Source organism: Oncorhynchus gorbuscha, linkage group LG20, assembly GCF_021184085.1.
Source record: "Oncorhynchus gorbuscha isolate QuinsamMale2020 ecotype Even-year linkage group LG20, OgorEven_v1.0, whole genome shotgun sequence".
Classification (NCBI taxonomy): Eukaryota; Metazoa; Chordata; class Actinopteri; order Salmoniformes; family Salmonidae; genus Oncorhynchus; species Oncorhynchus gorbuscha.
In genome coordinates this window covers 36,370,780-36,383,279 of record NC_060192.1, presented here as the reverse complement: position 1 = coordinate 36,383,279, position 12,500 = coordinate 36,370,780, and the positions used below count along the sequence as shown (strand labels likewise).

The 12,500-nt window shown below is 50.1% G+C and overlaps 1 protein-coding gene across 1 annotated transcript in view; it reads right to left on the bottom strand.

Moving 5' to 3' along the window:
* The window catches only part of stard13a (StAR-related lipid transfer (START) domain containing 13a), a 78,166-nt gene that overhangs the window by 32,019 nt on the left and 33,647 nt on the right, over positions 1–12,500 (bottom strand). The gene's annotated exons all lie outside the window — the stretch shown is intronic.

Genomic DNA, 12,500 nt, shown 5'->3' with positions numbered 1-12,500 from the left:
CCGGGTACTATACCACATCCTGGTACTTTACCACATCCTGGTACTTTACCACATCCTGGTACTTTACCACATCCTGGTACTTTACCACATCCTGGTACTATACCACATCCTGGTACTTTACCACATCCTGGTACTTTACCACATCCTGGTACTTTACAACATTCTGGTACTTTACAACATCCTGGTACTTTACCACATCCTGGTACTTTACCACATCCTGGTACTATACCACATCCTGGTACTTTACCACATCCTGGTACTTTACCACATCCTGGTACTTTACCACATCCTGGTACTTTACAACATCCTGGTACTTTACAACATTCTGGTACTTTACAACATCCTGGTACTTTACCACATCCTGGTACTTTACCACATCCTGGTACTATACCACATCCTGGTACTTTACCACATCCTGGTACTTTACCACATCCTGGTACTTTACCACATCCTGGTACTTTACCACATCCTGGTACGTTACCAGCAAGAAATGGTGGAAGAGAACAGAGGTTTCTGGCTGTAAACATAATAAACACGTTTCTGGCAGTTTATTCTTCCTCTGAATTTGTCTCTAGTGTTTGTGATATAAGACCATTCCTGAAAGCTTACTCTCTCTGGAGCTTGGTCATGCATTTTGTTCCCCTCTGTAGGAAACAGGAAACGCAGGACACATTGGAAGGGGAGTGCGACAAAAACAGCCATGGGCTCAAAGAGTTTAGCGCTTAACATCTAACCGCCATTTTCATTTCCTAGTCCGTAAAAACTTAAACGTTTTATTTTCTTTTGTCATAGCGGCAGAGCCAGACCACAAGGTGGGGCAGCACCCCTCTTACATTCTTTGGGGTACTACAGTTCTCGAGTTTGGGGTAATTCGCCATCTGACGAACATAGCGGAAGGGATAGTAGTTGGTAGAGTTTGGTATGAGGGTGTGGATGGTGGTTGGGGAGGCTGATTAAGCAAGGGGATTCAGGTGAGTGAGGTGGGCTTTTGGCTAATGAAGTATGGAGGCATGTGAGGAAATTTGCATGGTCACGTCTCTGTCTCTCTCTCTCTCTCTCTCTCTCTCTCTCTCTCTCTCTCTCTCTCTCTCTCTCTCTCTCTCTCTCTCTCTCTCTCTCTCTCTCTCTCTCTCTGTGTCTCTCTCTCTCTGTGTCTCTCTCTCTCCCTGTGTCTCTCTCTCTCTGTGTCTCTCTCTCTCTGTGTCTCTCTCTGTCTCTCTCTCTGTCTCTCTCTCTCTCTCTCTCTCTCTCTCTCTCTCTCTCTCTCTCTCTCTCTCTCTGTGTGTCTCTCTCTCTCCATATATGGAGTTATTTGCTAAGGACACATTACAATATGAATGTCAGTGCACATATATGGAGTTCCTGCTCTAAGGCTGCGTTCCAATAGGGAAGAAAAATGCCCATAAATGGAAGTTCCTGCTGCAGATTAGACGTGTCATCTGAGGTTTAAATCTCTCCTCCCGAAACTGAATTTTAAACTTCACCAAATATCCCCCAAAAAACACTACTGTGAATTTTATAGTATTTATCCCATAGTACACATTAAGTAATTATAAAATAGTATACTATGGTATTTGTTCATGTGGGAGTGTAGGAATATAAATGCTTCAGTTCAGAGGAGCGGCTGCCGCACCCCCCACACTCCTACTTCGCCTCACACACACACACACACACACACACACACACACACACACACACACACACACACACACACACACACACACACACACACACACACACACACACACACACACACACACACACACACACCCCGGAATGTTCAATGTGTGAATCTATTCAGCCTTCCTTAATTCCATAGCAGGAGACATTCCCCGAGCGAACACTGTCTCCTATAGAAGACCACTGCTGTGATCCTAAAGACAGACAGAGACACAGTGAGTGGGTTAACCTTACAGTCCGTAACACGGAGACACAGTGAGTGGGTTAACCTTACAGTCCATTACATGGAGACAGTGAGTGGGTTAACCTTACAGTCCGTTACATGGAGACAGTGAGTGGGTTAACCTTACAGTCCATTACACGGAGACAGTGAGTGGGTTAACCTTACAGTCCGTTACATGGAGACAGTGAGTGGGTTAACCTTACAGTCCATTACACGGAGACAGTGAGTGGGTTAACCTTACAGTCCATTACACGGAGACAGTGAGTGGGTTAACCTTACAGTCCATTACACGGAGACAGTGAGTGGGTTAACCTTACAGTCCATTACACGGAGACAGTGAGTGGGTTAACCTTACAGTCCGTTACATGGAGACAGTGAGTGGGTTAACCTTACAGTCCATTACACGGAGACAGTGAGTGGGTTAACCTTACAGTCCATTACACGGAGACAGTGAGTGGGTTAACCTTACAGTCCATTACACGGAGACAGTGAGTGGGTTAACCTTACAGTCCATTACACGGAGACAGTGAGTGGGTTAACCTTACAGTCCATTACACGGAGACAGTGAGTGGGTTAACCTTACAGTCCGTTACATGGAGACAGTGAGTGGGTTAACCTTACAGTCCGTTACATGGAGACACAGTGAGTGGGTTAACCTTACAGTCCATTACACGGAGACAGTGAGTGGGTTAACCTTACAGTCCGTAACACGGAGACAGTGAGTGGGTTAACCTTACAGTCCATTACACGGAGACAGTGAGTGGGTTAACCTTACAGTCCATTACACGGAGACAGTGAGTGGGTTAACCTTACAGTCCGTTACATGGAGACAGTGAGTGGGTTAACCTTACAGTCCATTACACGGAGACAGTGAGTGGGTTAACCTTACAGTCCATTACACGGAGACAGTGAGTGGGTTAACCTTACAGTCCATTACACGGAGACAGTGAGTGGGTTAACCTTACAGTCCATTACACGGAGACAGTGAGTGGGTTAACCTTACAGTCCATTACACGGAGACAGTGAGTGGGTTAACCTTACAGTCCATTACACGGAGACAGTGAGTGGGTTAACCTTACAGTCCATTACACGGAGACAGTGAGTGGGTTAACCTTACAGTCCATTACACGGAGACAGTGAGTGGGTTAACCTTACAGTCCATTACACGGAGACAGTGAGTGGGTTAACCTTACAGTCCATTACACGGAGACAGTGAGTGGGTTAACCTTACAGTCCATTACACGGAGACAGTGAGTGGGTTAACCTTACAGTCCATTACACGGAGACAGTGAGTGGGTTAACCTTACAGTCCATTACACGGAGACAGTGAGTGGGTTAACCTTACAGTCCATTACACGGAGACAGTGAGTGGGTTAACCTTACAGTCCATTACACGGAGACAGTGAGTGGGTTAACCTTACAGTCCATTACACGGAGACAGTGAGTGGGTTAACCTTACAGTCCATTACACGGAGACACAGTGAGTGGGTTAACCTTACAGTCCATTACACGGAGACAGTGAGTGGGTTAACCTTACAGTCCATTACACGGAGACAGTGAGTGGGTTAACCTTACAGTCCATTACACGGAGACAGTGAGTGGGTTAACCTTACAGTCCATTACACGGAGACAGTGAGTGGGTTAACCTTACAGTCCATTACACGGAGACAGTGAGTGGGTTAACCTTACAGTCCATTACACGGAGACACAGTGAGTGGGTTAACCTTACAGTCCATTACACGGAGACAGTGAGTGGGTTAACCTTACAGTCCATTACACGGAGACAGTGAGTGGGTTAACCTTACAGTCCATTACACGGAGACAGTGAGTGGGTTAACCTTACAGTCCATTACACGGAGACAGTGAGTGGGTTAACCTTACAGTCCATTACACGGAGACAGTGAGTGGGTTAACCTGACTAAACTGGTGTAATTTTAGCACAGTTGAGTTCCAATCAGGTGTTAACCCTTCACAACACTGTTACCGCTGCTAATGCCTTGACTTCACAGATGCCACACACACACACACACACACACACACACACACACACACACACACACACACACACACACACACACACACACACACACACACACACACACACACACACACACACACACACACACACACCCCATCTCCCCAGCACTGTGGCTGGTTTCAAGTTGGCATGTATCTTTTTCCACTAACATGCATAATGCCCACACAGCTAAACTGGCAGGCTACTAGAGCTTCTGTGTGTGTGTGTGTGTGTGTGTGTGTGTGTGTGTGTGTGTGTGTGTGTGTGTGTGTGTGTGTGTGTGTGTGTGTGTGTGTGTGTGTGTGTGTGTGTGTGTGTGTGTGTGTGTGTGTGTGTGTGTGTGTGTGTGTGTGTGTGTGTGTGTGTGTGTGTGTGTGTGTGTGTGTGTTAATGAGTGGTTCTTTACAAGCCCTAATTAAAACATTACACAGGGCCTTGTGCTGACAAGAGTTAATTCATTAATGTGCTGCCAGTATTCACATTCACAGTGGCGGCTCTAGCTTGTATGGCTCACTGGGCGAACCCCCCCTTCAGCCCCCAAAAGCACTATTCTGCACCAACTGTAATTTTGATTCAGACATTTCAGACACAAATAACTAATCATAACATTTAAAGCTATATAAATACAAATATATATAAAAAAATATATAATTTGTGTGTTGATTTGGCACTTCAGCATCAATACATTACCCATCCCCCAACACCGTCAACACTACATTACCCATCCCCCAACACCATCAACCAAGAGTCAAGACTACATTACCCATCCCCCAACACCGTCAACACTACATTACCCATCCCCCAACACCGTCAACACTACATTACCCATCCCCCAACACCGTCAACACTACATTACCCATCCCCCAACACCGTCAACACTACATTACCCATCCCCCAACACCATCAACCAAGAGTCAAGACTACATTACCCATCCCCCAACACCGTCAATCAAGAGTCAAGACTACATTACCCATCCCCCAACACCGTCAACCAAGAGTCAAGACTACATTACCCATCCCCCAACACCGTCAACCAAGAGTCAAGACTACATTACCCATCCCTCAACACCGTCAACCAAGAGTCAAGACTACATTACCCATCCCCCAACACCGTCAACCAAGAGTCAAGACTACATTACCCATCCCCCAACAATGTCAACCAAGAATGCAACAATATGACTGTGAAATTATATATTCACAGTATTATGAATGAATTGTGGTTTATTTGGTAGCATGTCGTAGTGTGACTGATTTTACTAATTGCTTCAGTACTGTACAAAGTTAGAGGTGTGCTTTTTGATAGATTCCCCTGCTGCCCCTACCTCGGGCTTCCAGTTTGGAGACCTGAGGTCAACCTACCCCCACCCCCTACCTCGGGCTTCCAGTTTGGAGACCTGAGGTCAACCTACCCCCGCTCCCCTACCTCGGGCTTCCAGTTTGGAGACCTGAGGTCAACCAACCCCTGCCCCCCTACCTCGGGCTTCCAGTTTGGAGACCTGAGGTCAACCTACCCCCGCCCCCCTACCTTGGGATTCCAGTTTGGAGACCTGAGGTCAACCAACCCCTGCCCCCTACCTCTGGCTTCCAGTTTGGAGACCTGAGGTCAACCTACCCCGCCCCCCTACCTTGGGCTTCCAGTTTGGAGACCTGAGGTCAACCAACCCCTGCCCCCTACCTCTGGCTTCCAGTTTGGAGACCTGAGGTCAACCTACCCCCCCCCTACCTCGGGCTTCCAGTGGGGAGACCTGAGGTCAACCAACCCCTGCGCCCCTACCTCGGGCTTCCAGTTTGGAGACCTGAGGTCAACCTACCCCCGCCCCCTACCTCGGGCTTCCAGTGGGGAGACCTGAGGTCAACCTACCCCTGCCCCCTACCTCGGGCTTCCAGTTTGGAGACCTGAGGTCAACCTACCCCCCGCCCCCTACCTCGGGCTTCCAGTGGGGAGACCTGAGGTCAACCAACCCCTGCCCCCTACCTCGGGCTTCCAGTTTGGAGACCTGAGGTCAACCAAACCCCACTCCCCCGACCTCGGGCTTCCAGTTTGAAGACCTGAGGTCAACCTACCCCCCCCCTCTCCCAAAATCGTCCCAACCACTAGTGAGAAGCCTCTACACTCTAACCACTAGAGACCTTCCCAGGCAGTAGCCTGCTTAGCTCACAAGTGGTTTACTGCCTTGTTCAGGGGCAGATCGACAGATTTTTCCCTTGTCAGCTCGGGGATTCAATCCAGCAACCTTTTGGCTACTGGTCCAACACTCTAACCACTAGGCTACCTGCCACCTCTACACTCTAACCACTAGGCTACCTGCCACCTCTACACTCTAACCACTAGGCTACCTGCCACCTCTACACTCTAACCACTAGGCTACCTGCCACACTCTAACCACTAGGCTAACCACTAGGCTACCTGCCGCCTCTACCACTCTAACCACTAGGCTACCTGCCGCCTCTACACTCTAACCACTAGGCTACCTCTAACCACTGGCTACCCTGCCACCTCTACACTCTAACCACTAGGCTACCTGGCTACCCTAACCACTAGGCTACCCTGCCACCTCTACACTCTAACCACTAGGCTACCCTGCCTCCTCTACACTCTAACCACTAGCTACCTGCCTCTACACTCTAACCACTAGGCTACCTGCCGCCTCTACCTCTAACCACTAGGCTACCCCTCTAGGCTACACTCTAACCACTAGGCTACCCTGCCACCTCTAACCACTCCCTACCTCTACTCTAACCACTAGGCTACCTGCCACCTCTAACCACTCTAACCACTAGGCTACCTGCCACTCTAACCACTAGGCTACCTCTAACCAACCACTAGGCTACCTGCCTCTACTCTAACCACTAGGCTAACCAACCACTAGGCTACCTGCCACCTCTACACTCTAACCACTAGGCTACCTGCTACCCTGCCTCTACACTCTAACCACTAGGCTACCCTGCCGCCTACACTCTAACCACTCTAACCAACCACTAGGCTACCTGCCACCTAACCACTAGGCTACCCTGCTACACTCTAACCACTAGGCTACCTGCCACCTCTACACTCTAACCACTAGGCCACCTGCCCCCTCTACACTCTAACCACTAGGCTACCTGCCACCTCTACACTCTAACCACTAGGCTACCTGCCACCTCTACACTCTAACCACTAGGCTACCTGCCCCTCTACACTCTAACCACTAGGCTACCCTGCCACCTCTACACTCTAACCACTAGGCTACCTGCCACCTCTACACTCTAACCACTAGGCTACCTGCCACCTCTACACTCTAACCACTAGGCTGCCTCCTCTACCTCTAACCACTAGCCCCTGCCTCCTCTACCTCTAACCACTAGGCTCTAACCACTAGGCTACCTGCCGCCTCTACACTCTAACCACTAGGCTACCTGCCCCTCTACACTCTAACCACTCTACCTGCTCACTCTAACCACTAGGCTCTACACTCTAACCACTAGGCTACCTGCCGCCTCTACACTCTAACCACTAGGCTACCTGCCTCCTCTACACTCTAACCACTAGGCTACCTGCCTCCTCTACACTCTAACCACTAGGCTACCTGCCTACCCTCTAACCACTAGCTACCCTGCCACCTCTACCTCTAACCACTCTGCCCCCTCTAACCTAACCACTAGGCTACCTGCCGTCTACCTCTAACCACTAGGCTAACCACTCTAACCACTAGGCTACCCTGCTACCCTAACCACTAGGCTACCCTGCCTCCTCTACACTCTAACCACTAGGCTGCCTCCTCTACCCTGCCGCCCTCTATACTCTAACCACTAGGCTACCTGCCACCCTGCCTCTACACTCTAACCACTAGGCTACCCTGCCGCCTCTACACTCTAACCACTAGGCTACCTGCCTCCTCTACACTCTAACCACTAGGCTACCCTGCCACCTCTACACTCTAACCACTAGGCTACCTGCCGTCCTCTACACTCTAACCACTGGGCTACCCTGCCACCTCTACACTCTAACCACTAGGCTACCCTGCCCTCTACACTCTAACCACTAGGCTACCCTGCCACCTCTAACCAACCACTAGGCTACCCTGCCTCCTCTACACTCTAACCACTAGGCTACCCTGCTCTACACTCTAACCACTAGGCTACCCTGCCCCTCTACACTCTAACCACTAGGCTACCCTGCCCTCTATACTCTAACCACTAGGCTACCCTGCCGCCCTCTACACTCTAACCACTAGGCTACCCTGCTGCCCTCTACACTCTAACCACTAGGCTACCTGCCACCTCTACACTCTAACCACTAGGCCACCTGCCCCCTCTACACTCTAACCACTAGGCTACCCTGCCGCCTCTACACTCTAACCACTAGGCTACCTGCCACCTCTACACTCTAACCACTAGGCTACCTGCCCCCTCTACACTCTAACCACTAGGCTACCTGCCACCTCTACACTCTAACCACTAGGCCACCTGCCCCCTCTAACCACTCTAACCACCACTAGGCCACCTGCCCCTGCCCCTCTACACTCTAACCACTAGGCTACCTGCCACCTCTACAACTCTAACCACTAGGCCACCTGCCCCCTCTCTACACTCTAACCACTAGGCTACCCTGCCACCTCTACACTCTAACCACTAGGCTACCCTGCCTCCTCTACTCTAACCACTAGGCTACCCTGCCTCCTCTAGGCTACCCTCTAAACCACTAGGCTACCCTGCCTCCTCTACACTCTAACCACTAGGCTACCCTGCCTCCTCTCTAACCACTCTAACCACTAACCACTAGGCTACCCTGCCTCCTCTACACTCTAACCACTAGGCTACCCTGCCACCTCTACACTCTAACCACTAGGCTACCCTGCCTCCTCTAACCACTCTAAACCACTAGGCTACCCTGCCGCCTCTACACTCTAACCACTAGGCTACCTGCCTCCTCTACACTCTAACCACTAGGCTACCCTGCCAACCACTCTACCTGCCACCTCTAAACCACTAGGCTACCTGCCACCTCTACACTCTAACCACTGGCTACCTGCTCTACCTCTAACCACTAGGCTACCTGCCGCCTCTACACTCTAACCACTAGGCTACCTGCCACCTCTACACTCTAACCACTAGGCTACCTGCCGCCTCTACACTCTAACCACTCCTAACCAACCACTAGGCTACCCCTGCTGCCCTCTATACTCTAACCACTAGGCTACCTGCCACCTCTACACTCTAACCACTAGGCTACCTGCCATCTCTACACTCTAACCACTAGGCTACCCTGCTGCCACCTCTACACTCTAACCACTAGGCTACCTGCCACACTCTAACCACTACTACCCTCTAACCTAACCACTAGGCCACCTGCCCCTCTACACTCTAACCACTAGGCTACCCTGCCACTCTACTCTAACCACTAGGCTACCCTGCCGCCTCTACACTCTAACCACTAGGCTACCTGCCACCTCTACACTCTAACCACTAGGCTACCTGCCCCTGCTCTACACTCTAACCACTAGGCTACCTGCCACCTCTACACTCTAACCACTAGGCCCTGCCCCCTCTACCTCTAACCACTAGGCTACCCCTCTACACTCTAACCACTAGGCCACCTGCCCCTACACTCTAACCACTCCACCTAACTCTAACCACTAGGCTACCTGCCACCTCTACACTCTAACCACTACCTGCCACCTGCCTCCCACTCTACACTCTAACCACTAGGCTACCCTGCCACCTCTACACTCTAACCACTAGGCTACCCCTCCCTCTACCTCTAACCACTCTACCCTGCCTCTAACCACTAGGCTACTCCTAGGCTACCCTCCTCTACACTCTAACCACTAGGCTACCCTGCCTCCTCTACACTCTAACCACTAGGCTACCCTGCCTCCTCTACCACTCTAACCAACCACTAGGCTACCCTGCCTCCTCTACACTCTAACCACTAGGCTACCCTGCCTCCTCTACACTCTAACCACTAGGCTACCCTGCCTCCTCTACACTCTAACCACTAGGCTACCCTGCCTCCTCTACACTCTAACCACTAGGCTACCCTGCCACCTCTACACTCTAACCACTAGGCTACCTGCCACCTCTACACTCTAACCACTAGGCTACCTGCCACTCTAACCACTAGGCTACTCTAACCAACCACTAGGCTGCCCCCTCTACCTCTAACCACTAGGCTACCTGCCACCTCTACACTCTAACCACTAGGCTACCTGCCACCTCTACACTCTAACCACTAGGCTACCTGCCACCTCTACACTCTAACCACTAGGCCTCTACACTCTAACCACTAGGCTACCTGCCACCTCTACACTCTAACCACTAGGCTACCTGCCGCCTCTACACTCTAACCACTAGGCTACCTGCCACCTCTACACTCTAACCACTAGGTTACCACTACACTCTAACCACTAGGCTACCTGCCACCTCTACACTCTAACCACTAGGCTACCTGCCACCTCTACACTCTAACCACTAGGCTACCTGCCATCTCTACACTCTAACCACTAGGCTACCTGCCTCCTCTACACTCTAACCACTAGGCTACCTGCCTCCTCTACACTCTAACCACTAGGCTACCTGCCACCTCTACACTCTAACCACTAGGCTACCCTGCCACCTCTACACTCTAACCACTAGGCTACCTGCCACCTCTACACTCTAACCACTAGGCTACCCTGCCACCTCTACACTCTAACCACTAGGCTACCCTGCCACCTCTACACTCTAACCACTAGGCTACCTGCCACCTCTACACTCTAACCACTAGGCTACCCTGCCACCTCTACACTCTAACCACTAGGCTACCCTGCCACCTCTACACTCTAACCACTAGGCTACCCTGCCTCCTCTACACTCTAACCACTAGGCTACCTGCCTCCTCTACGCTCTAACCACTAGGCTACCTGCCTCCTCTACACTCTAACCACTAGGCTACCTGCCTCCTCTACACTCTAACCACTAGGCTACCCTGCCGCCTCTACACTCTAACCACTAGGCTACCCTGCCTCCTCTACACTCTAACCACTAGGCTACCCTGCCGCCTCTACACTCTAACCACTAGGCTACCTGCCAACTCTACACTCTAACCACTAGGCTACCTGCCACCTCTACACTCTAACCACTAGGCTACCTGCCACCTCTACACTCTAACCACTAGGCTACCTGTCATAAATGTCACCATTCCAAAGATTTTTGTGAGGGCACCCTGTGAGGGCACCCTGTGAGGGCACCCTGTGAGGGCATCCTGTGAGGGCACCCTGTGCCACCCCGGGCCATGTCGCCTATACCTAAATCCACACTGCACATTCACATAGTATAAACACACACACACACACAACCAACGTGACTTTCCCATCATCACCAGTCACACACAATGATTCCAGAACGTCAGTCATAGATTCCAGAACGTCAGACATAGATTCCAGAACGGCAGTCATAGATTCTAGAACGTCAGTCATAGATTCCAGAATGCCAGTCATAGATTCCAGAATGTCAGTCATAGATTCCAGAATGTCAGTCATAGATTCCAGAACGTCAGTCATAGATTCCAGAACGGCAGTCATAGATTCCAGAACGTCAGTCATAGATTCCAGAACGTCAGTCATAGATTCCAGAACGTCAGTCATAGATTCCAGAACGGCAGTCATAGATTCCAGAACGTCAGTCATAGATTCCAGAACGTCAGTCATAGATTCCAGAACGTCAGTCATAGATTCCAGAACGTCAGTCATAGATTCCAGAACGTCAGTCATAGATTCCAGAACGTCAGTCATAGATTCCAGAGCGTCAGTCATTCCTCATAGATCTCCTGATATCCTGTCCTGCCTCTATCATATATCATTGGTTCTAGTCATTGCTATAGTATCCTCTACGATATATCATTGGTTCTAGTCATTACTGTGGTATTCTCTATCACATCATTGGTTCTAGTCTACTATAGTATTCACTATATCGGTTATCTCATAGTATTCCATTCACACTCATTCACATCAAGCTGAACAAAGGACTGAAGTCATAGAGAAACAGACAGGCGGACGGGCGGACAGACAGACAGACAGACAGACAGACAGACAGACAGACAGACAGACAGACAGACAGGACAACACAGTGTGTGAGAACTCTCGTCTTTAACTGTCGAACATCCCAGAGAGAGAAAGAAGAGAGAAGAGAGAGAGAGGAGAGGGAGGAGAGAGATGAGAGAGAAGAGAGAGAGGAGAGAGATGAGAGAGAAAAGAGAGAGGAGAGAGAGAGAAAGAGAGAGAGAGAGGCAGAGAGATGAGAGAGAAGAGAGAGAGGAGAGAGAGAGAAAGAGAGAGAGAGAGAAAGGAGAGAGACAGAGAGACAGAAAGGAGAGAGAGAGGCGAGAGAGGTCAAGAAACTACTTCTCACCACACTCCAACAATTACATGCCTTTTTCTTTCACAACATTCTCTGCATAGCTCCTCTCTCTCTCTCTTTCACACCAAACATGCCTGCCTGCCACACAATACACCATAGAAGATAAGACTGTAGAGATAATACAATGCCCTTCAGTGAAAACAGACATGGTATAGAGAGAACATTCTGGGCTATATATACAGTCTCCTGTGTGACTGTATGCCT